The sequence below is a fragment of the Ambystoma mexicanum genome, chromosome 12, assembly GCF_040938575.1.
Source record: "Ambystoma mexicanum isolate Mex_15411 chromosome 12, UKY_AmexF1_1, whole genome shotgun sequence".
NCBI lineage: Eukaryota > Metazoa > Chordata > Amphibia > Caudata > Ambystomatidae > Ambystoma > Ambystoma mexicanum.
The window spans coordinates 1,257,803,878-1,257,831,764 of NC_090936.1; the positions used below are offsets into that span (position 1 = coordinate 1,257,803,878).

Consider the following 27,887-nt stretch of genomic DNA (forward strand, 5'->3'; position numbering starts at 1 on the left):
TTGGAAATTCCTGTAGTCTTATAATTGTAAGTTCAAGGCTCCAAAAATCAGAAATCAACATTTACTGGGCTTGATCCCAAACAATGTTCATCTAATTGCTTCAAAACCCCTTTTGAAGCAATTAGATGAACATTGTTTGGGATCAAGCCAAGTAACTGGTGACTGGATCCCTGAATTTTCAATATAAGATCAAGTGTGATCATTTGACATTGAGATCTGAAATCTAAGAGATATAGGGAGCGTACATGGGACTTGAGAACGACCGGTGGTCGAAACACGTGTCGGCTGTGTTTTTCTCTTGAAGAATTAAAAACATTCATACTGAAGAAACATTTGGAGTGACTTTATGAATAATGATGTTGGACTTGTAATAATTTAAAACTTAGATCAAGTGTATGGTGTGAGCGCAAGATATCCTCCCGAATTACGATCGTTTCTATTTACTTGCTACAAGCTCTGTGGGAAGCTTGAGGGAAGAATATTACTTGCTGCCGACCTTCCTTTTAGGTTTTAAGAGTGGTAAATAGGGCATGCAATGGATTGCGATCCCACAAAAAAACGCTAGCCTAATATCCTCTCATGGCTCATGTGGGTGCGGGTCTCAGACTCACAATATAGCTTGGGTCACTCTAATGCCAAACTAATATCCTCTCATGGCCGCATGTGGGTGCAGGTCTCGGACTCGCAATATAGCATGGGTCCCTCTAATGCCAAACTAATATCCTCTCATGGCTCATGTGGGTGCGGGTCTCAGACTCGCAATAAGTTTGGGTCCCTCTAATGCCAAACTAATATCCTCTCATGGCTCATGTGGGTGCGGGCCTCAGACTTGCAATATAGCTTGGGTCACTTAATGCCAAACTAATATCCTTCCATGGCTCATGTGGGTGCAGGTCTCAGACTCGCAATATAGCTTGGGTCCCTCTAATGGCAAACTAATATCCTCTCATGGCTCATCTGGATGCGGGTCCCAGACTCGCAATATAGCTTGGGCCACTCTAATGCCAAACTAATATCCTCTCATGGCTCATGTGGGTGCGGGTCTCAGACTCGCAATATAGCTTGGGTCACTCTAATGCCAAACTAATATCCTCCCATGGCTCATGTGGGTGCGGGTCTCAGACTCGCAATATAGCTTGGGTCACTCTAATGCCAAACTAATATCCTCCCATGGCTCATGTGGATGCGGGTCTCAGACTCGCAATATAGCTTGGGTCCCTCTAATGCCAAACTAATATCCTCCCATGGCTCATGCGGGTGCGGGTCCCAGACTCGCAATATAGCTTGGGTCACTCTAACGCCAAACTAATATCCTCTCATGGCCTCATGTGGCTGTGGGTCTCAGACTCGCAATATAGCTTAGGTCACTCTAATGCCAAACTAATATCCTCTCATGCCTCATGTGGGTGCAGGTCTCAGACTTGCTATATAGCTCGGGTCACTCTAATGCCAAACTAATATCCTCTCATGGCTCATGTGGGTGCATGTCTCAGACTCGCAATATAGCTTAGGTCACTTAATGCCAAACTTATAACCTCCCATGGCCTCATGTGGGTGCGGGTCCCTGACTCGCATGATAGCTGGGTTTACTCTAATGCCAAACTAACATCCTCCCATGACTCATGTGGGTGCAGGTCCCAGACTCGCAATATAGCTTGGGTCACCCTAATGCCAAAATAATATCCTCCCATGACTCATGTGGGTGCAGGTTCCAGACTCGCAATATAGCTTGGGTCACTCTAACGTCAAACTAATATCCTCTCATGGCCTCATGTGGGTGTGGGTCTCAGACTCGCAATGTAGCTTAGGTCACTCTAATGCCAAACTAATATCCTCTCATGGCTTCATGTGGGTGCGGGTCCCAGACTCGCAATATAGCTTGGGTCACTCTAACGCCAAACTAATATCCTTTCTTGGCCTCATGTGGGTGCAGGTCCAGGACTCGCAATATAGCTTGGGTCACTCTAATGCCAAACTAATATCCTCCCATGGCTCATGTGGGTGCATGTCTCAGACTCGCAATATAGCTTGGGTCAATCTAATGCCAAACTAATATCCTCTCATAGCTCATGTGGGTGCGGGTCTCAGACTCGCAATATAGCTTGGGTCACTCTAATGCCAAACTAATTTCCTCCCATGGCTCATGCGGGTGCGGGTCTCAGACTCCCAATATAGCTTGGGCACTCTAATGCCAAACTAATATCCTCCCATGGCTCATGTGGGTGCAGGTCCAGGACTCGCAATATAGCTTGGGTCACTCTAATGCCAAACTTATATCCTCCCATGGCTCATGTGGGTGAGGTCCAGGACTCGCAATATAGCTTGGGTCACTCTAATGCCAAACTAATATCCTCTCTTGGCCTCATGTGGGTGCGGGTCTCAGACTCGCAATATAGCTTGGGTCACTCCAATGTCAAACCAATATCCTCTCATGGATCATGTGGGTGCGGGTCTCAGACTCGCAATATAGCTTGGGTCACTCTAACGCCAAACTAATATCCTTTCATGGCCTCATGTGGGTGCAGGTCCAGGACTCGCAATATAGCTTGGGTCACTCTAATGCCAAACTAATATCCTCCCATGGCTCATGTGGGTGCATGTCTCAGACTCGCAATATAGCTTGGGTCAATCTAATGCCAAACTAATATCCTCTCATAGCTCATGTGGGTGCAGGTCTCAGACTCGCAATATAGCTTGGGTCACTCTAATGCCAAACTAATTTCCTCTCATGGATCATGTGGGTGCGGGTCTCAGACTCGCAATATAGCTTGAGTCACTTAATACCAAACTAATATCCTCTCATGGCTCATGTGGGTGCCGGTCTCAGACTCGCAATATAGCTTAGGTCACTTAATGCCAAACTAATATCCTCTCATGGCTCATGTGGGTGCAGGTCCAGGGCTCACAATATAGCTTGGGTCACTCTAATGCCAAACTAATATCCTCTCATGGCTAATGTGGGTGCAGGTCTCAGACTCGCAATATAGCTAGGGTCACTCTAATGCCAAACTAATATCCTCCCATGGCTCATATGGATGCAGGTCTCAGACTTGCAATATAGCTTGGGTTACTCTAATGCCAAACTAATATCCTCTCTTGGCTCATGTGGGTGTGGGTCTCAGACTCGCAATATAGATTGAGTCACTCTAATGCCAAACTAATATCCTCTCATGGCTCATGTGGGTGCGGGTCTCAGACTCACATATAGCTTGTGTCACTCTAATGGCAAACTAATATCCTCTCATGGCCTCATGTGGGTGCAGGTCTCAGACTCGCAATATAGCTTGGGTCCCTCTAATGCCAAACTAATATCCTCTCATTTTTTATTCAGTATGAATGTTTTTAATTCTTAAAGAGAAAAACACAGCCGACACGTGTTCCGACCACCGGTCGTTCTGAAGGCCCATGTACACTCCCTATATCTCTTAGATTTGAGATCTCAATGTCAAATGATCACACTTGATCTTATATTGAAAATTCAGAGTTCCAATCCTGTACGAATTAGTCTATTGGGTCAAATAAGATGAATATTGGAAATTCCTGTAGTCTTATAATTGTAAGTTCAAGGCTCCAAAAATCAGAAATCAACATTTACTGGGTTTGACCCAAAACAATGTTCATCTAATTGCTTAAAAACCCCTTTTGAAGCAATTAGATGAACATTGTTTGGGATCAAGCCAAGTAACTGGTGATTGGATCTCTGAATTTTTAAGAGTGGTAAATAGGGCATGCAATGGATTGCGATCCCACAAAAAAACGCTAGCCTAATATCCTCTCATGGCTCATGTGGGGGCGGGTCTCAGACTCACAATATAGCTTGGGTCACTCTAATGCCAAACTAATATCCTCTCATGGCCTCATGTGGGTGCAGGTCTCGGACTCGCAATATAGCATGGGTCCCTCTAATGCCAAACTAATATCCTCTCATGGCTCATGTGGGTGCGGGTCTCAGACTCGCAATAAGTTTGGGTCCCTCTAATGCCAAACTAATATCCTCTCATGGCTCATGTCGGTGCGGGCCTCAGACTTGCAATATAGCTTGGGTCACTTAATGCCAAACTAATATCCTTCCATGGCTCATGTGGGTGCAGGTCTCAGACTCGCAATATAGCTTGGGTCCCTCTAATGGCAAACTAATATCCTCTCATGGCTCATCTGGATGCGGGTCCCAGACTCGCAATATAGCTTGGGCCACTCTAATGCCAAACTAATATCCTCTCATGGCTCATGTGGGTGCGGGTCCCAGACTCGCAGTATAGCTTGGTTCACTCTAATGCCAAACTGATATCCTCTCATGCCCTCGTGTGGATGCAGGTCCCAGTCTCGCAATATAGCTTGGGTCACTCTAATGCCAAACTAATATCCTCCCATGGCTCATGTGGATGCGCGTCCCAGACTCGCAATATAGCTAGGGTCATTCTAACGCCAAACTAATACCCTCCCATGGCTCATGTGGGTGCGGGTCTATGACTCGCAATATAGCTTGGGTCATTCTAACGCCAAACTAATATCCTCCCATGGCTCATGTGGGTGCGGGTCCCAGACTCGCAATATAGCTTGGGTCATTCTAACGCCAAACTAATATCCTCCCATGGCTCATGTGGGTGCGGGTCTTAGACTCGCAATATAGCGTGGGTAACTCTAATGCCAAACTAATATCCTCCCATGGCTCATGTGGGTGCGGGTCTCAGACTCGCTATATAGCTTGGGTCACTCTAATGCCAAACTAATATCCTCCCATGGCTCATGTGGGTGCATGTCTCAGACTCGCAATATAGCTTGGATCACTTATTGCCAAACTAATATCCTCTCATGGCTCATGTGGGTGCAGGTCCAGGACTCACAATATAGCTTGGGTCACTCTAATGCCAAACTAATATCCTTCCATGGCTCATGTGGGTGCGGGTCTCAGATTCGCAATATAGCTTGGGTCACTCAAATGCCAAACTAATATCCTCCCATGGCTCATGTGGGTGCGGGTCTCAGACTTGCAATATAGCTTGGGTCACTCTAATGCCAAACTAATATCCTTCCATGGCTCATGTGGGTGCGGGTCTCAGACTCGCAATATAGCTTGGGTCACTCTAATGCGAAACTAATATCCTCCCATGGCTCATGTGGGTGCGGGTCTCAGACTCGCAATATAGCTTGGGTCACTTAATGCCAAACTAATATCCTCTCATGGCTCATGTGGGTGCAGGTCCAGGTGTCATGATGCCTACCCCCGGAGTACCAGGCCAGGCCCAGCACCCCCGGAAGCAGGCATCATGCCCTTGGGTAAAAGCCCAGCGGCCCCTTATAGGGGCTCTTTGGACTCAGTCCTGGCGCCTTTGGCGCCAGGCTCATGTTGGACATCAGTCCTGGCGCCATAGGTGCCAGGCTCATAAAGGGAGGTGTTTTGTGCACTTACCTGATGCAGACCATGCTGCACGCTTCAGTGTCCCTGAGACCTGAAAGGGACTATTTTTTCATAGGGACTATTTTTTCACTCGGGCGTGGCCAGGGAAGGATACATACCTAGTTGGGGAAGGATACATACCTGGGACTTCTTTGGGGGATATTTAAGCCACGCCCAGACAGCAGCTCATTCTTCGCGTTGTTCTGCTTCCTGCAGCTTAACGCTCACCGTGTCTGCTCCTGCTCCTGGACTCCAGCCACGCCCGCCGCAAACCTGGAAGACCTGCAAGGAAGGAAGAGAAGAGAAAGGTGAAAACCAAGGACTATTTGAAACTTCTTACCTGCATCCGGAATCTTCTCGCCAGCATCCCTGAAGAAAGACTTCCATTTAAAAGCATTGCGTTGCTCGCTGCAGCGCCACGCTTCACTCACCTGTCCTCGAGTCATCTCCCGGCTCCATTGCGGCTGTCAGCATCGGACGCCACATCTCTGCACCTAGGGGAGAAAGGAAGAAACAAAATGTGAGCAGAAGGAACACAGAAGGAAAGCCTGATTAACAGCCATAATACTTACCGGCTTTTCTTCCACATTTTGGGTCGGCGCCGCCCCGTTGGCAGGTACCGTACCCCGGCCCCTATGGGGAAAGGACTAGAGACATTTCTGGGGAATGATAAGGACATTTAGAGGGATCGCCCTCATCACTACTCACCTCGGCAGTTTAACCCCTCGACACATCGCCTTCATTCTGCACCTGAAATAAAGGACAGATCACAGGTTAGAAAGACAACATAAAGGGGGCCTCACTTGAACTTTGAACTTTCATACTTACGGCGCATCGCTCAGGAAAGTCAAGTGGATTTTGCCAGCGCCATTCTGAAAATCAGTGAAGTAACTGGACGAACGCGCGCCCCTGCACCAGAAGCAGGATGGAGAGTTCATCCTTCCAAACCATAAGGTGAGCTTAAACCGGGGTTTGGAGGAAGTTAGAGAGGAACGAAAGGGAAAAGGGGGGAGCTAGCACACTATTCTGCAGACTGTTAATCCCCTTTCTCATCTGCAGAAGGATATTCCTACGGGCCAGGCAAGCACGATTTGGAGGTCCTGTCCAATCGGTGTTCCGGGTCCTGCGCATCACGCTAGAAGAGGCCACAGCAATCCAGACTAGACCAGCGCCCCCGTGGGAACCAGGTGAGCGTTACAGAACGCAAAGCCTTCCTACAAATTCCCACCCAGGCGCTATGGAAACTTCTGAAACTGACCAGTTGGCCCAATTACTGGGAGAATTACGGGCCGAGGTACACGCCGCTCGTCAAGAGACTAGTGCCCTCAGGAGGGAAGTGATTGTAATAAAGGATAGAGCTGATGACCTGGCTAGACAGGTTTACCAAGGTCAAGCTGGACAAACTCCTTTACCCGGTTCCGGGGGGAACCCCGCTCCTGTGGTTTCCAGTAACCCGGTGCAGATTAATCTACCTGGAAACATGCCGCTGGCCCCACCTGAACGCTTTGCTGGGGACCCCCAACGATTCTCCGTATTCATGAATCAGTGTCGTTTGCACTTCCTATGCAGACCTGGGGCCTTCCCTAATGATCAGACCAAGGTAGCCTTTGTGTTGTCATATCTCAGCGGCTGTGCTGCCGATTGGTCAGTACCACTGGTAACTCAAGATGACCCGATTCTTCGTGATTTTCAAGGATTTCAAACAAGCATGGAAAGGTTATTTGCTCGACACTCCCAGGGACAGGCTCTGGATGACGAACTTCTATCTCTGTGACAGGGCAATCAAGACCTTCTATCCTACATTGCAACCTTCAATAGACTAATTGTGGAAACTGGTTGGCCAGAGGACAAAAGAATCACGTTATTCTATCGAGGTCTACGCGGAGAACTTAAAGATATCCTGGCACAAGTTGTAAATCCGCCCCAAGAATGCACTGAATATATAGACTTACTGGTCCAATTGGATCACAGGCTGCAAAACAGAAAAGCAGATCGGTCCAAGTTTGAAACCCGGGTGTTGGCCAAGACCCAAGCTAACTCCAAGGGGGCTGATGGCTCGGAGCCTATGCAAATCGGAGGGGTTAAAGGACCCCTAACTCAAAAAGAACGGGAAAGAAGACGACAGATGCAATTATGCCTTTATTGTGGGTCCTCTGGACACTTTCTACGAGATTGCCCGGTTAAGCCGCCCAAGAAGGTGGTAGGAGCCGCTGATAAAATCCATGGAAACTCTGTATCGGGAAACGACCACGCCCGGCAAGCGCAGGGGTCCGCTTGCCGAGCTTGAAAACTAACTCTCAGACCTTGCATTTCATTGTGCCAATGGTCCTCGTAGATCCGGAACAGCCTAAACGGTTGCATGCTATAAAGGCATACATCGATAGCGGGGCTATAGGAAACTATGTGGATCGAGAATTGGTCTCTAGGATAAACCTCCCTCTGCATCCTAAAACCAACAAAGATGTCATCACCACAGTAGATGGAACTGAAATTGCCTATGGACCGGTAACACATTCCACAGCTGAGGTGACACGTGTAGGTCCGGACAGCCATCGGGAGGGTGTTGTGTTTGATGTAATCAAGGCTCCACAGTTTCAGCTTATTCTCGGAATCCCTTGTTTAGAGACACATAATCCTCGAATTGATTGGCGAGCGAAGAGAATAACCTTCCCGGATTGTGCACAAACCTGCTACCCCGAAAATCCAAAGATTAATCTAGCATCAGTAACCTCTGTCCCCGTGCAACTACCTCCAGAGTACCAAGACTTTCAGGACGTCTTCCAAAAGGAACAGGCCAACACGTTATCTCCCCACAGATCGTACGATTGCCAAATCGATCTGGTGCCCGGTGCACAACCCCCTTGTAGCAGGATTTACGCCCTTACTGAACCAGAGAATCTGCATTTGAGACAATATTTAGATCAATACCTCGCCAATGGTTTCATTCGCCCGTCAAAGTCCCCGGCATCCTCAGCTTTGTTCTTCGTGCCTAAAAAAGAAGGCGACCTTAGAACTTGTATCGATTACCGCGCATTGAACCAGATAACTGTTAAAAATCGTTACTCTCTGCCTCTGATCCCTGAACTCCTTGACCAGGTGAAGGACGCTTGCGTATACACCAAGTTAGATCTCCGGGGGGCTTATCATCTGGTACGAGTAAAAGAAGGCGACGAATGGAAAACGGCCTTCCGTACAAAATATGGACTATTCGAATACCAGGTGATGCCTTTCGGGTTGTGCAACGCGCCTGCAGCCTTCCAATTCTTCATGAACGATGTCCTTCGGGAACTCATCGATGTCTGTGTTGTTGTGTATATCGATGACATTCTTGTGTACTCCCCTTCGGAATCTGATCACAGAAAGCATGTCAGGGCCGTCCTAGAGAAACTGCGCCAGCACAAACTGTTTGCCAAGCTGTAAAAATGTGTTTTCCATACCACCGAGGTTGAGTTTCTCGGATTCATCCTGACACCTAAAGGGGTCCGAATGGATTCACGGAAAGTGGATGCCATCCTCAAATGGCCATCACCTAGTTCCGTGAAAGGTGTCCAAAGCATGCTTGGTTTTGCCAACTTTTATCGCAGGTTTATCCGGGAGTTTTCACATGTGGTGCAACCCATCACTGCACTCTTGCGAAAAAATAAACGTTTTGAATGGACCGAGGAAGCCGAACAGGCCTTTCAGGAATTGAAAGCTAAGTTCACGTCCGCACCTATTTTGAAGCACCCGCGTCCCGCTCTCCCATATATAGTCGAAACCGACACGTCCAGCTTAGCCATGGGAGCTGTCCTGTCTCAGAGAGACCCTGAAACCAACCAACTGCACCCCGTAGCATTTTGGTCCAGAAAGTTCTCGCCTCCGGAGATAAATTATGCGATCACCGATAAGGAACTATTATCCATTAAGTCTGCCTTTAAGGCTTGGCAGCATTATCTCCTCGGCGCCCGGCATTACATCACCGTGATCACTGATCACCGAAATTAACAATATTTAAAAACTGCCAAGGCTCAATCGTCTCGACAGCTCCGATGGGCTTTGTTCTTTGCTGAGTTCGATTTTGTAATCACCTACCGCCCCGGCTATAAGAATGGTACGGCTGACACTCTATCCCGAATTGGAATGGAAGAAATAGACACAAACTCAGAACCTGTGCCGATAATTCCCGAACAAAGAATTTTGGGGATAACCACTTTACAAACCCTTGAAGACATTCAAGCCCGAGTGAAACAATTCCTGGACTCTTCAGCCTTGCAGGATTGGATCAAAAGGGGGTCTAACTTTTCAGTCAAGGGTGGCTTACCTTACTTCCAAGGACGCTTATGTTTGCCAGAATAGGAATTTCAAGAACTGGTTATTTCCCGTCATCATGATACCCTGATGGAAGGACATCCTGGCATTGCCAAAACAGAGGAAAAGGTTAAACGACAATTCTGGTGGCCTTCCTGGCGAAAGGATATTAAATCTTTCATGATGTCCTGTGGAGTTTGTGCCCAAAACAAAGGTCAAAAGACAAGACCCGCCGGTCTTCTTCAGCCCTTAGACATTCCACCAGCACCTTGGCACACCCTGTCACTAGATTTTATCACGGACCTGCCCTCTTGTAATGGTTACAATACTATTCTGGTCGTGGTGGATTTATTTTCCAAAATGGCCCACTTTATTCCGTTGAAAGGAATACCTTCAGCCTTTGTTCTTGCCAAGGAATTCCTCGAAAATATCATCCGTTTGCATGGATTCCCGTCCATACTAGTCTCCGATCGGGGAAGCCAGTTTATTTCTCATTTTTGGAAAAAGTGTTGTCAACTGGCACAAATCGACGTAAGACTCTCGACCAGCCACCACCCACAGACCGATGGTCAGACGGAGAGAACGAACCAGACCCTTGAACAATATCTATGATGCATGTTGCACCAATCGGAGGGTAATTGGAAGGACATTTTATGGGTGGCTGAATATGCATACAATAACTCGATACACTCTGGAACTGGTCAGAGCCCCTTTTATACCCTATATGGACATCACCCTCGTACTTCAGACTTGGACTCACCTCTGAGCCTTGAAATGCCCGCAATGGACCATTTGCATTCTACGATTACTCAAGCCTTCAAGGATGCAACTGCACATTTGCAACATGTGAAAGGGAAATACAAAAAGAATGCGAATCTGCATCGAAGAGAGGCGCCTCCATACCAAATAGGGGATCAAGTATGGTTGGCTACCAAACACCTATCACTCAAGGGGCCTCGAACTTTTAATCCAAGGTATTTAGGCCCTTACTCGATCAAAGCTATAATCAACCCAGTGGCAGTCAAGCTCGATCTACCAGCTAACATGCGGATTCACCCCGTTTTTCATGTGTCACTTTTGAAACCAGTGCACCCAGGAACCAGATTAACAAAGCCACCAGAACCGATTCAGATAGATGGGGAGCCTGAATCCGAGGTGAAGAACATTTTGGATTCTAAGATCTCAAAATCAAAACTTTTCTATCTAATTGATTGGAAAGGGTACGGGCCTCAGGAAAGGTCTTGGGAACCCAGTGATCACGTACATGCACCTCGGCTGGTAAAAAGGTTCCATCGGAATTTCCCAAACAAACCGAAAACTCCAGAAGGAACGACCTTGGGAGGGGCCTTGGGGGGGAGTGCTGTCATGATGCCTACCCCCGGAGCACCAGGCCAGGCCCAGCACCCCCGGAAGCAGGCATCATGCCCTCGGGTAAAAGCCCAGCTGCCCCTTATAGGGGCTCTTTGGACTCAGTCCTGGCGCCTTTGGCGCCAGGCTCATGTTGGACATCAGTCCTGGCGCCATAGGCGCCAGGCTCATAAAGGGAGGTGTTTTGTGCACTTACCTGATGCAGACCATGCTGCACGCTTCAGGCCTCCCTGAGACCTGAAAGGGACTATTTTTTCATAGGGACTATTTTTTCACTCGGGCGTGGCCAGGGAAGGATACATGCCTAGTTGGGGAAGGATACATACCTGGGACTTCTTTGGAAGCTATTTAAGCCACGCCCAGACAGCAGCTCATGCTTCGCGTTGTTCTGCTTCCTGCAGCTTAACGCTCACCGTGTCTGCTCCTGCTCCTGGACTCCAGCCACGCCCGCCTCGCACCTGGAAGACCTACAAGGAAGGAAGAGAAGAGAAAGGTGAAAACCAAGGACTATTTCAAACTTCTTACCTGCATCCGGAATCTTCTCGCCAGCATCCCTGAAGAAAGACTTCCATTTAAAAGCATCGCGTTGCTCGCTGCAGCGCCACGCTTCACTCACCTGTCCTCGAGACATCTCCCGGCTCCATCGCGGCTGTCAGCATCGGACGCCACATCTCTGCACCTAGGGGAGAGAGGAAGAAACAAAAGGTGAGCAGAAGGAACACAGAAGGAAAGCCTGATTAACAGCCATAATACTTACCGGCTTTTCTTCCACATTTCGGGTCGGCGCAGCCCCGTTGGCAGGTATCGTACCCCGGCCCCTATGGGGAAGGGACAAGAGACATTTCTGGGGAATGATAAGGACATTTAGAGGGATCTCCCTCATCACTACTCACCTCGGCAGTTTAACACCTCGACGCATCGCCTTCATTCTGCACCTGAAATAAAGGACAGATCACAGGTTAGAAAGACAACATAAAGGGGGCCTCACTTGAACTTTGAACTTTCATACTTACGGCGCATCGCTCAGGAAAGTCAAGTGGATTTTGCCTTCGCCATTCTGAAAACCAGTGAAGTAATTGGACGAACGCGCGCCCCTGCACCAGAAGCAGGATGGAGAGTTCATCCTTCCAAACCATAAGGTGAGCTTAAACCGGGGTTTGGAGGAAGTTAGAGAGGAACGAAGGGGGAAAGGGGGGAGCAAGCACACTATTCTGCAGACTGTTAATCCCCTTTCTCATCTGCAGAAGGATATTCCTACGGGCCAGGCAAGCACGATTTTGAGGTCCTGTCCAATCGGTGTTCCGGGTCCTGCGCATCACGCTAGAAGAGGCCACAGCAATCCAGACTAGACCAGCGCCCCCGTGGGAACCAGGTGAGCGTTACACCAGGACACACAATATAGCTTGGGTCACTCTAATGCCAAACTAATATACTTCCATGGCTCATGTGGGTGCGGGTCTCAGACTCGCAATATAGCTTGGGTCACTCAAATGCCAAACTAATATCCTCCCATGGCTCATGTGGGTGCGAGTCTCAGACTCGCAATATAGCTTGGGTCACTCTAATGCCAAACTAATATCCTAGCATGGCTCATGTGGGTGTGGGTCTCAGACTCGCAATATAGCTTGGGTCACTCTAACGCCAAACTAATATCCTCTCATGGCCTCATGTGGCTGTGGGTCTCAGACTCGCAATATAGCTTGGGTCACTCTAATGCCAAACTAATATCCTCCCATGGCTCATGTGGGTGCGGGTCTCAGACTCGCAATATAGCTTGGGTCACTCTAATGCCAAACTAATATCCTCCCATGGCTCGTGTGGATGCGGGTCTCAGACTCGCAATATAGCTTGGGTCCCTCTAATGCCAAACTAATATCCTCCCATGGCTCATGCGGGTGCGGGTCCCAGACTCGCAATATAGCTTGGGTCACTCTAATGCCAAATTAATATCCTCCCATGACTCATGCGGGTGCAGGTCCCAGACTCGCAATATAGTTTGGGTCACTCTAACGCCAAACTAATATCCTCTCATGGCCTCATGTGGCTGTGGGTCTCAGACTCGCAATATAGCTTAGGTCACTAATGCCAAACTAATATCCTCTCATGCCTCATGTGGGTGCAGGTCTCAGACGTGCTATATAGCTCGGGTCACTCTAATGCCAAACTAATATCCTCTCATGGCTCATGTGGGTGCATGTCTCAGACTCGCAATATAGCTTAGGTCACTTAATGCCAAACTTATAACCTCCCATGGCCTCATGTGGGTGCGGGTCCCTGACTCGCAATATAGCTGGGTTTACTCTAATGCCAAACTAACATCCTCCCATGACTCATGTGGGTGCAGGTCCCAGACTCGCAATATAGCTTGGGTCACCCCAATGCCAAAATAATATCCTCCCATGACTCATGTGGGTGCAGGTTCCAGACTCGCAATATAGCTTGGGTCACTCTAACGTCAAACTAATATCCTCTCATGGCCTCATGTGGGTGTGGGTCTCAGACTCGCAATATAGCTTAGGTCACTCTAATGCCAAACTAATATCCTCTCATGGCTTCATGTGGGTGCGGGTCCCAGACTCGCAATATAGCTTGGGTCACTCTAACGCCAAACTAATATCCTTTCATGGCCTCATGTGGGTGCAGGTCCAGGACTCGCAATATAGCTTGGGTCACTCTAATGCCAAACTAATATCCTCCCATGGCTCATGTGGGTGCATGTCTCAGACTCGCAATATAGCTTGGGTCAATCTAATGCCAAACTAATATCCTCTCATAGCTCATGAGGGTGCGGGTCTCAGACTCGCAATATAGCTTGGGTCACTCTAATGCCAAACTAATTTCCTCTCATGGATCATGTGGGTGCGGGTCTCAGACTCGCAATATAGCTTGGGTCACTTAATGCCAAACTAATATCCTCTCATGGCTCATGTGGGTGCGGGTCTAAGACTCGCAATATAGCTTAGGTCACTTAATGCCAAACTAATATCCTCTCATGGCTCATGTGGGTGCAGGTCCAGGGCTCACAATATAGCTTGGGTCACTCTAATGCCAAACTAATATCCTCTCATGGCTAATGTGGGTGCAGGTCTCAGACTCGCAATATAGCTAGGGTCACTCTAATGCCAAACTAATATCCTCCCATGGCTCATATGGATGCGGGTCTCAGACTTGCAATATAGCTTGGGTTACTCTAATGCCAAACTAATATCCTCTCATGGCTCATGTGGGTGTGGGTCTCAGACTCGCAATATAGATTGAGTCACTCTAATGCCAAACTAATATCCTCTCATGGCTCATGTGGGTGCGGGTCTCAGACTCACATATAGCTTGTGTCACTCTAATGGCAAACTAATATCCTCTCATGGCCTCATGTGGGTGCAGGTCTCAGACTTCCAATATAGCTTGGGTCCCTCTAATGCCAAACTAATATCCTCTCATTGTTTATTCAGTATGAATGTTTTTAATTCTTAAAGAGAAAAACACAGCCGACACGTGTTTCGACCACCGGTCGTTCTGAAGGCCCATGTACACTCCCTATATCTCTTAGATTTGAGATCTCAATGTCAAATGATCACACTTGATCTTATATTGAAAATTCAGAGTTCCAATTCTGTACCAATTAGTCTATTGGGTCAAATAGGATGAATATTGGAAATTCCTGTAGTCTTATAATTGTAAGTTCAAGGCTCCAAAAATCAGAAATCAACATTTACTGGGCTTGATCCAAAACAATGTTCATCTAATTGCTTCAAAACCCCTTTTGAAGCAATTAGATGAACATTGTTTGGGATCAAGCCAAGTAACTGGTGATTGGATCTCTGAATTTTCAATATAAGATCAAGTGTGATCATTTGACATTGAGATCTCAAATCTAAGAGATATAGGGAGTGTACATGGGACTTGAGAACGACCGGTGGTCGAAACACGTGTCGGCTGTGTTTTTCTCTTGAAGAATTAAAAACATTCATACTGAAGAAACATTTGGAGTGACTTTATGAATAATGGTGTTGGACTTGTAATAATTTAAAACTTAGATCAAGTGTATGGTGTGAGCGCAAGATATCCTCCCGAATTACGATTGTTTCTATTTACTTGCTACAAGCTCTGTGGGAAGCTTGAGGGAAGAATATTAATTGCTGCCGACCTTCCTTTTAGGTTTTAAGAGTGGTAAATAGCGCATGCAATGGATTGCGATTCCACAAAAAAATGCTAGCCTAATATCCTCTCATGGCTCATGTGGGTGCGGGTCTCAGACTCACAATATAGCTTGGGTCACTCTAATGCCAAACTAATATCCTCTCATAGCCTCATGTGGGTGCAGGTCTCGGACTCGCAATATAGCATGGGTCCCTCTAATGCCAAACTAATATCCTCTCATGGCTCATGTGGGTGCGGGTCTCAGACTCACAATATAGCTTGGGTCACTCTAATGCCAAACTAATATCCTCTCATAGCCTCATGTGGGTGCAGGTCTCGGACTCGCAATATAGCATGGGTCCCTCTAATGCCAAACTAATATCCTCTCATGGCTCATGTGGGTGGGGGTCTTAGATTCGCAATAAGTTTGGGTCCCTCTAATGCCAAACTAATATCCTCTCATGGCTCATGTGGGTGCGGGCCTCAGACTTGCAATATAGCTTGGGTCACTTAATGCCAAACTAATATGCTTCCATGGCTCATGTGGGTGCAGGTCTCAGACTCGCAATCTAGCTTGGGTCCCTCTAATGGCAAACTAATATCCTCTCATGGCTCATGTGGGTGCGGGTCCCAGACTCGCAGTATAGCTTGGTTCACTCTAATGCCAAATTGATATCCTCTCATGCCCTCGTGTGGATGCAGGTCCCAGTCTCGCAATATAGCTTGGTTCACTCTAATGCCAAACTAATATCCTTCCATGGCTCATGTGGATGCGCGTCCCAGACTTGCAATATAGTTTGGGTCATTCTAACGCCAAACTAATATCCTCCCATGGCTCATGTGGGTGCGGGTCTATGACTCGCAATATAGCTTGGGTCATTCTAACGCCAAACTAATATCCTCCCATGGCTCATGTGGGTGCGGGTCCCAGACTCGCAATATAGCTTGGGTCATTCTAACGCCAAACTAATATCCTCCCATGGCTCATGTGGGTGCGGGTCTTAGACTCGCTATATAGCTTGGGTAACTCTAATGCCAAACTAATATCCTCCCATGGCTCATGTGGGTGCGGGTCTCAGACTCGCTATATAGCTTGGGTCACTCTAATGCCAAACTAATATCCTCTCATGGCTCATGCGGGTGCATGTCTCAGACTCGCAATATAGCTTGGGTCACTTAATGCCAAACTAATATTCTCTCATGGCTCATGTGGGTGCAGGTCCAGGACTCACAATATAGCTTGGGTCACTCTAATGCCAAACTAATATCCTTCCATGGCTCATGTGGGTGCGGGTCTCAGACTCGCAATATAGCTTGGGTCACTCAAATGCCAAACCAATATCCTCCCATGGCTCATGTGGGTGCGGGTCTCAGACTTGCAATATACCTTGGGTCACTCTAATGCCAAACTAATATCCTAACATGGCTCATGTGGGTGCGGGTCTCAGACTCGCAATATAGCTTGGGTCACTCTAATGCCAAACTAATATCCTCCCATGGCTCATGTGGGTGCAGGTCCAGGACTCGCAATTTAGCTTGGGTCACTCTAATGCGAAACTAATATCCTCCCATGGCTCATGTGGGTGCGGGTCTCAGACTCGCAATATAGCTTGGGTCACTCTAATGTCAAACTAATATCCTCCGATGGCTCATGTGGATGCGGGTCTCAGACTCCCAATATAGCTTGGGTCACTCTAATGCCAAACTAATATCCTCCCATGGCTCATGCGGGTGCGGGTCTCAGACTCGCAATATAGTTTGGGTCACTCTAATGTCAAACTAATATCCTCCCATGGCTCATGCGGGTGCGGGTCTAAGACTCCCAATATAGCTTGGGCACTCTAATGCCAAACTAATATCCTCCCATGGCTCATGTGGGTGCAGGTCCAGGACTCGCAATATAGCTTGGGTCACTCTAATGCCAAACTTATATCCTCCCATGGCTCATGTGGGTGCAGGTCCAGGACTCGCAATATAGCTTGGGTCACTCAAATGCCAAACTAATATCCTTCCATGGCTCATGTGGGTGCGGGTTTCAGACTCGCAATATAGCTTGGGTCACTCAAATGCCAAACTAATATCCTCCCATGGCTCATGTGGGTGCGGGTCTCAGACTCGCAATATAGCTTGGGTCACTCTAATGCCAAACTAATATCCTAACATGGCTCATGTGGGTGCGGGTCTCAGACTCGCAATATAGCTTGGGTCACTCTAATGCCAAACTAATATCCTCTCATGGCTCATGTGGGTGCATGTCTCAGACTCGCATTATAGCTTGGGTCACTTAATGCCAAACTAATATCCTCTCATGGCTCATGTGGGTGCAGGTCCAGGACTCACAATATAGCTTGGGTCACTCTAATGCCAAACTAATATCCTTCCATGGCTCATGTGGGTGCGGGTCTCAGACTCGCAATATAGCTTGGGTCACTCAAATGCCAAACTAATATCCTCCCATGGCTCATGTGGGTGCGGGTCTCAGACTCGCAATATAGCTTGGGTCACTCTAATGCCAAACTAATATCCTAACATGGCTCATGTGGGTGCGGGTCTCAGACTCGCAATATAGCTTGGGTGCCTCTAATGCCAAACTAATATCCTCTCATGGCTCATGTGGGTGCGGGTCTCAGACTCGCAATATAGCTTGGGTGCCTCTAATGCCAAACTAATATCCTCTCATGGCTCATGTGGATGCGGGTCTCAGACTCGCAATATAGCTTGGGTGCCTCTAATGTCAAACCAATATCCTCCCATGGCTCATGTGGGTGCGGGTCTCAGACTCACAATATAGCTTGGGTCCCTCTAATGCCAAACTAATATCCTCTCATTGTTTCTTCAGTATGAATGTTTTTAATTCTTAAAGAGAAAAACACAGCCGACATGTGTTTCGACCACCGGTCGTTCTGAAGGACCATGTACACTCCCTATATCTCTTAGATTTGAGATCTCAATGTCAAATGATCACACTTGATCTTATATTGAAAATTCAGAGTTGCAATCCTGTACGAATTAGTCTATTGGGTCAAATAAGATGAATATTGGAAATTCCTGTAGTCTTATAATTGTAAGTTCAAGGCTCCAAAAATCAGAAATCAACATTTACTGGGCTTGATCCCAAACAATGTTCATCTAATTGCTTCAAAACTCCTTTTGAAGCAATTAGATGAACATTGTTTGGGATCAAGCCAAGAAAATGGTGATTGGATCTCTGAATTTTCAATATAAGATCAAGGGTGATCATTTGACATTGAGATCTCAAATCTAAGAGATGTAGGGAGTGTACACGGGACTTGAGAACGACCGGTGGTCGAAACACGTGTCGGCTGTGTTTTTCTCTTGAAGAATTAAAAACATTCATACTGAAGAAACATTTGGAGTGACTTTATGAATAATGATGTTGGACTTGTAATAATTTAAAACTTAGATCAAGTGTATGGTGTGAGCGCAAGATATCCTCCCGAATTACGATCGTTTCTATTTACTTGCTACAAGCTCTGTGGGAAGCTTGAGGGAAGAATATTACTTGCTGCCGACCTTCCTTTTAGGTTTTAAGAGTGGTAAATAGCGCATGCAATCGAATAGCGATCACACATAAAACCGCTAGCCTAATATCCTCTCATGGCTCATGTGGGTGCGGGTTTCAGACTCGCAATATAGCTTGGGTCACTCTAATGCCAAACTAATATCCTCCCATGGCTCATGTGGGTGCGGGTCTCAGACTCGCAATATAGCTTGGGTCACTCTAATGCCAAACTAATATCCTCCCATGGCTCATGTGGATGCAGGTCTCAGACTCGCAATATAGCTTGGGTCCCTCTAATGCCAAACTAATAGCCTCCCATGGCTCATGCGGGTGCAGGTCCCAGACTCGCAATATAGCTTGGGTCACTCTAATGCCAAATTAATATCCTCCCATGACTCATGCGGGTGCAGGTCCCAGACTCGCAATATAGTTTGGGTCACTCTAACGCCAAACTAATATCCTCTCATGGCCTCATGTGGCTGTGGGTCTCAGACTCGCAATATAGCTTAGGTCACTCTAATGCCAAACTAATATCCTCTCATGCCTCATGTGGGTGCAGGTCTCAGACTTGCTATATAGCTCGGGTCACTCTAATGCCAAACTAATATCCTCTCATGGCTCATGTGGGTGCATGTCTCAGACTCGCAATATAGCTTAGGTCACTTAATGCCAAACTTATAACCTCCCATGGCCTCATGTGGGTGCGGGTCCCTGACTCGCAATATAGCTGGGTTTACTCTAATGCCAAACTAACATCCTCCCATGACTCATGTGGGTGCAGGTCCCAGACTCGCAATATAGCTTGGGTCACCCTAATGCCAAAATAATATCCTCCCATGACTCATGTGGGTGCAGGTTCCAGACTCGCAATATAGCTTGGGTCATTCTAACGCCAAACTAATATCCTCCCATGGCTCATGTGGGTGCGGGTCTTAGACTCACAATATAGCTTGGTAACTCTAATGCCAAACTAATATCCTCCCATGGCTCATGTGGGTGCGGGTCTCAGACTCGCTATATAGCTTGGGTCACTCTAATGCCAAACTAATATCCTCTCATGGCTCATGCGGGTGCATGTCTCAGACTCGCAATATAGCTTGGGTCACTTAATGCCAAACTAATATCCTCTCATGGCTCATGTGGGTGCAGGTCCAGGACTCACAATATAGATTGGGTCACTCTAATGCCAAACTAATATCCTTCCATGGCTCATGTGGGTGTGGGTCTCAGACTCGCAATATAGCTTGGGTCACTCAAATGCCAAACTAATATCCTCCCATGGCTCATGTGGGTGCGGGTCTCAGACTTGCAATATACCTTGGGTCACTCTAATGCCAAACTAATATCCTAACATGGCTCATGTGGGTGCGGGTCTCAGACTCGCAATATAGCTTGGGTCACTCTAATGCCAAACTAATATCCTCCCATGGCTCATGTGGGTGCGGGTCCAGGACTCGCAATTTAGCTTGGGTCACTCTAATGCGAAACTAATATCCTCCCATGGCTCATGTGGGTGCGGGTCTCAGACTCGCAATATAGCTTGGGTCACTCTAATGCCAAATTAATATCCTCCCATGGCTCATGTGGATGCGGGTCTCAGACTCCCAATATAGCTTGGGTCACTCTAATGCCAAACTAATATCCTCCCATGGCTCATGCGGGTGCGGGTCTCAGACTCGCAATATAGTTTGGGTCACTCTAATGTCAAACTAATATCCTCCCATGGCTCATGTGGGTGCTGGTCTCAGACTCCCAATATAGCTTGGGCACTCTAATGCCAAACTAATATCCTCCCATGGCTCATGTGGGTGCAGGTCCAGGACTCGCAATATAGCTTGGGTCACTCTAATGCCAAACTTATATCCTCCCATGGCTCATGTGGGTGCAGGTCCAGGACTCGCAATATAGCTTGGGTCACTCAAATGCCAAACTAATATCCTTCCATGGCTCATGTGGGTGCGGGTTTCAGACTCGCAATATAGCTTGGGTCACTCAAATGCCAAACTAATATCCTCCCATGGCTCATGTGGGTGCGGGTCTCAGACTCGCAATATAGCTTGGGTCACTCTAATGCCAAACTAATATCCTAACATGGCTCATGTGGGTGCGGGTCTCAGACTCGCAATATAGCTTGGGTCACTCAAATGCCAAACTAATATCCTCCCATGGCTCATGTGGGTGCGGGTCTCAGACTCGCAATATAGCTTGGCTCACTCTAATGCCAAACTAATATCCTAACATGGCTCATGTGGGTGCGGGTCTCAGACTCGCAATATAGCTTGGGTGCCTCTAATGCCAAACTAATATCCTCTCATGGCTCATGTGGGTGCGGGTCTCAGACTCGCAATATAGCTTGGGTGCCTCTAATGCCAAACTAATATCCTCTCATGGCTCATGTGGATGCGGGTCTCAGACTCGCAATATAGCTTGGGTGCCTCTAATGTCAAACCAATATCCTCCCATGGCTCATGTGGGTGCGGGTCTCAGACTCACAATATAGCTTGGGTCCCTCTAATGCCAAACTAATATCCTCTCATGGCTCAAGTGGGTGCGGGTCTCAGACTCGCAATATAGCTTGGGTCACTCTAACGCCAAACTAATATCCTCTCATGGCTCAAGTGGGTGCGGGTCTCAGACTCGCAATATAGCTTGGGTCCCTCTAATGCCAAACTAATATCCTCTCATTGTTTCTTCAGTATGAATGTTTTTAATTCTTAAATAGAAAAACACAGCCGACATGTGTTTCGACCACCGGTCGTTCTGAAGGACCATGTACACTCCCTATATCTCTTAGATTTGAGATCTCAATGTCAAATGATCACACTTGATCTTATATTGAAAATTCAGAGTTCCAATCCTGTACGAATTAGTCTATTGGGTCAAATAAGATGAATATTGGAAATTCCTGTAGTCTTATAATTGTAAGTTCAAGGCTCCAAAAATCAGAAATCAACATTTACTGGGCTTGATCCCAAACAATGTTCATCTAATTGCTTCAAAACTCCTTTTGAAGCAATTAGATGAACATTGTTTGGGATCAAGCCAAGTAAATGGTGATTGGATCTCTGAATTTTCAATATAAGATCAAGTGTGATCATTTGACATTGAGATCTCAAATCTAAGAGATGTAGGGAGTGTACATGGGACTTGAGAACGACCGGTGGTCGAAACACGTGTCGGCTGTGTTTTTCTCTTGAAGAATTAAAAACATTCATACTGAAGAAACATTTGGAGTGACTTTATGAATAATGATGTTGGACTTGTAATAATTTAAAACTTAGATCAAGTGTATGGTGTGAGCGCAAGATATCCTCCCGAATTACGATCGTTTCTATTTACTTGCTACAAGCTCTGTGGGAAGCTTGAGGGAAGAATATTACTTGCTGCCGACCTTCCTTTTAGGTTTTAAGAGTGGTAAATAGCGCATGCAATCGAATAGCGATCACACAAAAAACCGCTAGCCTAATATCCACTCATGGCTCATGTGGGTGCGGGTTTCAGACTCGCAATATAGCTTGGGTCACTCTAATGCCAAACTAATATCCTCTCATGGCTCATGTGGATGCGGGCCTCAGACTTGCAATATAGCTTGGGTCACTTAATGCCAAACTAATATCCTTCCATGGCTCATGTGCGTGCAGGTCCAGGACTCACAATATAGCTTGGGTCCCTCTAACGCCAAACTAATATCCTCTCATGGCCTCATGTGGGTGCAGGTCTCAGACTCGCAATATAGCTTGGGTCACTCTAATGCCAAACTAATATCCTCTCATGGCTCATGTGGGTGCCGGTCTCAGACTCGCAATATAGCTTGGGTCACTCTAACGCCAAACTAATATCCTCTCATGGCCTCATGTGGGTGCAGGTCTCAGACTCGCAATATAGTTTCGGTCATTCTAATGCCAAACTAATATCCTCCCATGGCTCATGTGGGTGCATGTCTCAGACTCACAATATAGCTTGGGTCAATCTAATACCAAACTAATATCCTCCCATGGCTCATATGGGTGCAGGTCCAGGACTCCCAATATAGCTTGGGTCACTCTAATGCCAAACTAATATCCTCCCATGGCGCATGTGGGTGCATGTCTCAGACTCGCAATATAGCTTGCGTCAATCTAATACCAAACTAATATCCTCCCATGGCTCATATGGGTGCAGGTCCAGGACTCCCAATATAGCTTGGGTCACTCTAATGCCAAACTAATATCCTCCCATGGCTCATGTGGGTGCATGTCTCAGACTCACAATATAGCTTGGGTCAATCTAATGCCAAACTAATATCCTCCCATGGCTCATGTGGGTGCAGGTCCAGGACTCGCAATATAGCTTGGGTCAATCTAATGCCAAACTAATATCCTCCCATGGCTCATGTGGAGGCGGGTCTCAGACTCCCAATATAGCTTGGGTCACTCTAATGTCAAACTAATATCCTCCCATGGCTCATATGGGTGCAGGTCCAGGACTCCCAACATAGCTTGGGTCACTCTAATGCCAAACTGATATCCTCTCATGGCTCATGTGGGTGCAGGTCCAGGACTCACAATATAGCTTGGGTCACTCTAATGCCAAACTAGTATCCTCCCATGGCTCATGTGGGTGCGGGTCTCAGACTCGCAATATAGCTTGGGTCACTCTAATGCCAAACTAATATCCTCCCATGTCTCATGTGGATGCGGGTCTCAGACTCCCAATATAGCTTGGGTCACTCTAATGCCAAACTAATATCCTCTCATGGCTCATGTGGGTGCAGGTCCAGGACTCCCAACATAGCTTGGGTCACTCTAATGCCAAACTGATATCCTCTCATGGCTCATGTGGGTGCGGGTCTCAGACTCGCAATATAACTTGGCTCACTCTAATGCTAAACTAATATCCTCTCATCGCTCATGTGGGTGCGGGTCTCAGACACGCAATATAGCTTGGGTCCCTCTAATGCCAAACTAATATCCTCTCATGGCCTCATGTGGGTGCAGGTCTCAGACTCGCAATATAGCTTGGGTCCCTCTAATGCCAAACTAATATCCTCTCATGGCTCAAGTGGGTCCAGGTCTCAGACTCGCAATATAGCTTGGGTCACTCTAATGCCAAACTAATATCCTCTCATGGCCTCATGTGGGTGCGGGTATCAGACTTGCAATATAGCTTGGGTCACTCTAATGCCAAACTAATATCCTCTCATGGCTCATGTGGGTGCAGGTCCAGGACTCCCAACATAGCTTGGGTCACTCTAATGCCAAACTGATATCCTCTCATGGCTCATGTGGGTGCGGGTCTCAGACTCGCAATATAGCTTGGGTCACTGTAATGCCAAACTAATATCCTCTCATGGCTCATGTGGGTGCGGGTCTCGGACTCGCAATATAGCTTGGGTCCCTCTAATGCCAAACTAATATCCTCTCATGGCTCATGTGGATGCGGGTCTCAGACTCGCAATATAGTTTGGGTCCCTCTAATGCCAAACTAATATCCTCTCATGGCCTCATGTGGGTGCAGGTCTCAGACTCGCAATATAGCTTGGGTCCCTCTAATGCCAAACTAATATCCTCTCATGGCTCAAGTGGGTCCAGGTCTCAGACTCGCAATATAGCTTGGGTCACTCTAATGCCAAACTAATATCCTCTCATGGCCTCATGTGGGTGCGGGTATCAGACTTGCAATATAGCTTGGGTAACTCTAATGCCAAACTGATATCCTCTCATGGCTCATGTGGGTGCGGGTCTCAGACTCGCAATATAGCTTGGGTCACTGTAATGCCAAACTAATATCCTCTCATGGCTCATGTGGGTGCGGGTCTCGGACTCGCAATATAGCTTGGGTCCCTCTAATGCCAAACTGATATCCTCTCATGGCTCATGTGGGTGCGGGTCTCAGACTCGCAATATAGCTTGTGTCACTCTAATGGCAAACTAATATCCTCTCATGGCCTCATGTGGGTGCAGGTCTCAGACTCGCAATATAGCTTGGGTCACTCTAATGCCAAACTAATATCCTCTCATGGCCTCGTGTGGGTGCAGGTCTCAGACTCGCAATATAGCTTGGGTCACTCTAATGCCAAACTAATATCCTCTCATGGCTCATGTGGGTGCAGGTCCAGGACTCCCAACATAGCTTGGGTCACTCTAATGCCAAACTGATATCCTCTCATGGCTCATGTGGGTGCGGGTCTCAGACTCGCAATATAGCTTGGGTCACTGTAATGCCAAACTAATATCCTCTCATGGCTCATGTGGGTGCAGGTCTCGGACTCGCAATATAGCTTGGGTCCCTCTAATGCCAAACTAATATCCTCTCATGGCTCATGTGGGTGCGGGTCTCGGACTCGCAATATAGCTTGGGTCCCTCTAATGCCAAACTAATATCCTCTCATGGCTCATGTGGATGCGGGTCTCAGACTCGCAATATAGCTTGGGTCCCTCTAATGCCAAACTAATATCCTCTCATGGCTATCGACCGCCCTTGATTGGAATTGTATCTTGGTGGATAATTGCGGACCTGTCACATGTTATTGGAGTCGTCGGCCCGGTCTAGAGGCGCTGTGTGCGTGTTTAATCATTATTCAGAAAGCTCCTGTATCCTCTCGAGTTCCATGTAAAGGACTGTATGCCCTTTACCGTGGATTGTGGGGGATTGTGGGCTCAAGCTTTCCCCATTAGTCCTGCTTTCCGGCATCTACAGGAGCTCCGGGCAATAATTCGCCATAACAACCTCTGTCCTGAGCGCTCCTGCCCGTGATTCTGATTCTCGCTTTAGTTCCTGACAAGAGGTTACATGTTAGCCCATGTGTCCTGTGATGTCAATCTCTGTCCTAAGCATGTTCACGGCTATCTTACATGTTCTGTCCATCTGGGAAACACACATGATGTAAATCACGTGGGTGGGAGGCCTGCTCATGGTATTCCATGAAACCGTACCAAGGAGTCACGTGCTGGCGATGTAGGGCTCTCTTTTGATCTACAGTATATGGTGAGCGCTGCCTGACATTCCCAAACAGCCACAACACGATACATGGCAGGTGCCACAGATCAGCAGACAGCTCAGCAGGTGAATGCTGCTACCGTAAACTAGTCAGCACCAAGGGCCCCTCAAGCATAGCTTGGGGGAGTAGGGGAGTGGGGGGGCATTGAAGGGAATCAGCGAGCAGGAGGCCTGGCATGGGGAGTCAGCTGTGTACCAGGAGGATGGCACTGCCAACAGCGTGTGAGTTCAGAGCCATGCCTAAAGTGTGATTGCTGATGGCAAACAGACATCCAAAAAAATGAGATAACTATATCACACACATGACACATCACACTCCTGCACACCCCTCACTCACCTGACCAGAAGCTGCTGGGGCCACCGACTCTCCGATGTGATGTCACTGCTGCTGTAATATCAGTTTCTGGCTGAAACTTGTTACTAGATGAGGGTCAGTCATCAGACTCCAGATTCAGACACCCGCATATTGACAGCCACCACCTTCTGATGCACTGCACAAGCCCAGCACCCGAGACACTGCTCCCTAGGGCAGTTTAGGAACAGTATGTACACAGCTGCATAGCAACAGAGACTGAGACACTGATCCCCAGGGCAGCTTAGGAGCAACAAGTACACAGCAGCACAAGCCCAGAGCCTGAGACACTGCTTCCCAGGGCATGCATGCCCAGAGGCTGAGACTGGGCTCTCTAGGGCCTGCAGTCCCAGAGCTGAGACACTGCTCCCCAGGGCAGCTTAGGAGCAACAAGTACACAGCAGCACACCCCTCACTCACCTCATAAGATGCTGCTGGGGCCTCACACTCTCCGATGTGATGTCACTGCTGCTGTAAACTGGTCACAAGGTGAGGGTCAGTCATCAGACTCCAGATTCAGACACCTACATATTGAGGCCACCATCTTCTGATGCACTGCACAAGCCCAGAGCCTGAGACACTGCTCCCCGGGGCAGTTTAGGAGCAGTATGTGCACAGCAGCACAAGCCCAAAGCCTGAGACACTGCTCTCCAGGGCCTGCAAGCCCAGAGCCCAAGACACTGCTCTGGAGCATGCAAGCCCAGAGACTGTGACACCGCTCCCCAGGGCAGCTTAGGAGCAGCATGTACACAGCAGCACAAGCCCAGAGAAAAGACACTGCTCTTGGAGGCATGCAAGCCCAGACCCTGAGACACTGCTCTTGGGGGCAGTTTAGGAGCAGAATGCACACAGCAGCACAAAAGCCTCGAGCCTGAGACACTGCTCTTGGGGGCAGGCAAGGCCAGAGACTGAGACACTGCTCCTCAGGGCAGCTTAGGAGCAGAATGCACACAGCAGCACAAAAGCCTCGAGCCTGAGACACTGCTCTTGGGGGCATGAACGCCCAGAGACTGAGATACTGCTCTCTGGGGCAGTTTAGGAGCAGCATGTAGAAAACTATATAAGCACACTGCCTAAGGCATGGATCTTGAACACATGGTCACATGCAGCACCAGGCCAGATCCACGAGATATATGACTTTAATCTTCGGATTCCAATAAATGTTTGGCAAAATTCCAACTTAAAAATAAAAAAACATCTGGCTCAATACTTTAGGCTACATACTTCACTGGCCTTCACGTAGAACATTGTGCAGCATCCATGCATGTAATGATCCATGCATGCAGTATGCATAAATGGTCCATGCATGCTGTTTACTCCACATGCATTGTTTTGCAAATGTGCTTCTTTCCGCCACACCCATCTAACACCTGATAGCCACCTAACCCCCTCCACCCACACGAGATGTCGATGCAGTCAGAGGTGCGTTGCTTCCAGTGCAATGCGCACGCAGGACGGTTTTGACCTTCATGAGGCATGCCCTAGTAAAAAAGAAATCCACTTTTTGGATTGTTTGGGGATTGCTTCTGGCTCGTTTTCAAGCTGCAGATTTTTTTTTGCATTTATTTTGGATTGTTTGGGGATTTCTCCAAGCAAGGATTTTTTTTGTCTTGGGTAAGAGGATTTATTTTGGATTTTTACTGACTTTTTTCTCAGTAAAAACAATCCACTAACACTAATTGGCAGGCACACATTTCTACAGCATTTATTTTGGATTTTTGGACAAGCAAGGATTGTTTGATCTTAAATTGGAGGATCTATTTTGGATTTTTTCCAACTTGTTTCTCAATAAAACCAATCCAGCAACATAGGCACACATTTTTGCTGCAATTAAATGTTGGGAA

At 47.5% G+C, this 27,887-nt stretch overlaps 1 protein-coding gene across 1 annotated transcript in view; it reads right to left on the minus strand.

Annotated features, from left to right (window-relative positions):
• Positions 1 to 26,579, minus strand: part of LOC138514440 (zinc finger protein 271-like) — a 505,009-nt gene extending 478,430 nt beyond the window's left edge. Inside the window, exon 1 of the mRNA XM_069629951.1 lies at positions 26,464 to 26,579. The gene's annotated coding sequence lies outside the window, so the exon portion shown is untranslated. The remainder of the gene's footprint in view (positions 1 to 26,463) is intronic.
• Positions 26,580 to 27,887: the final 1,308 nt, after the last annotated feature.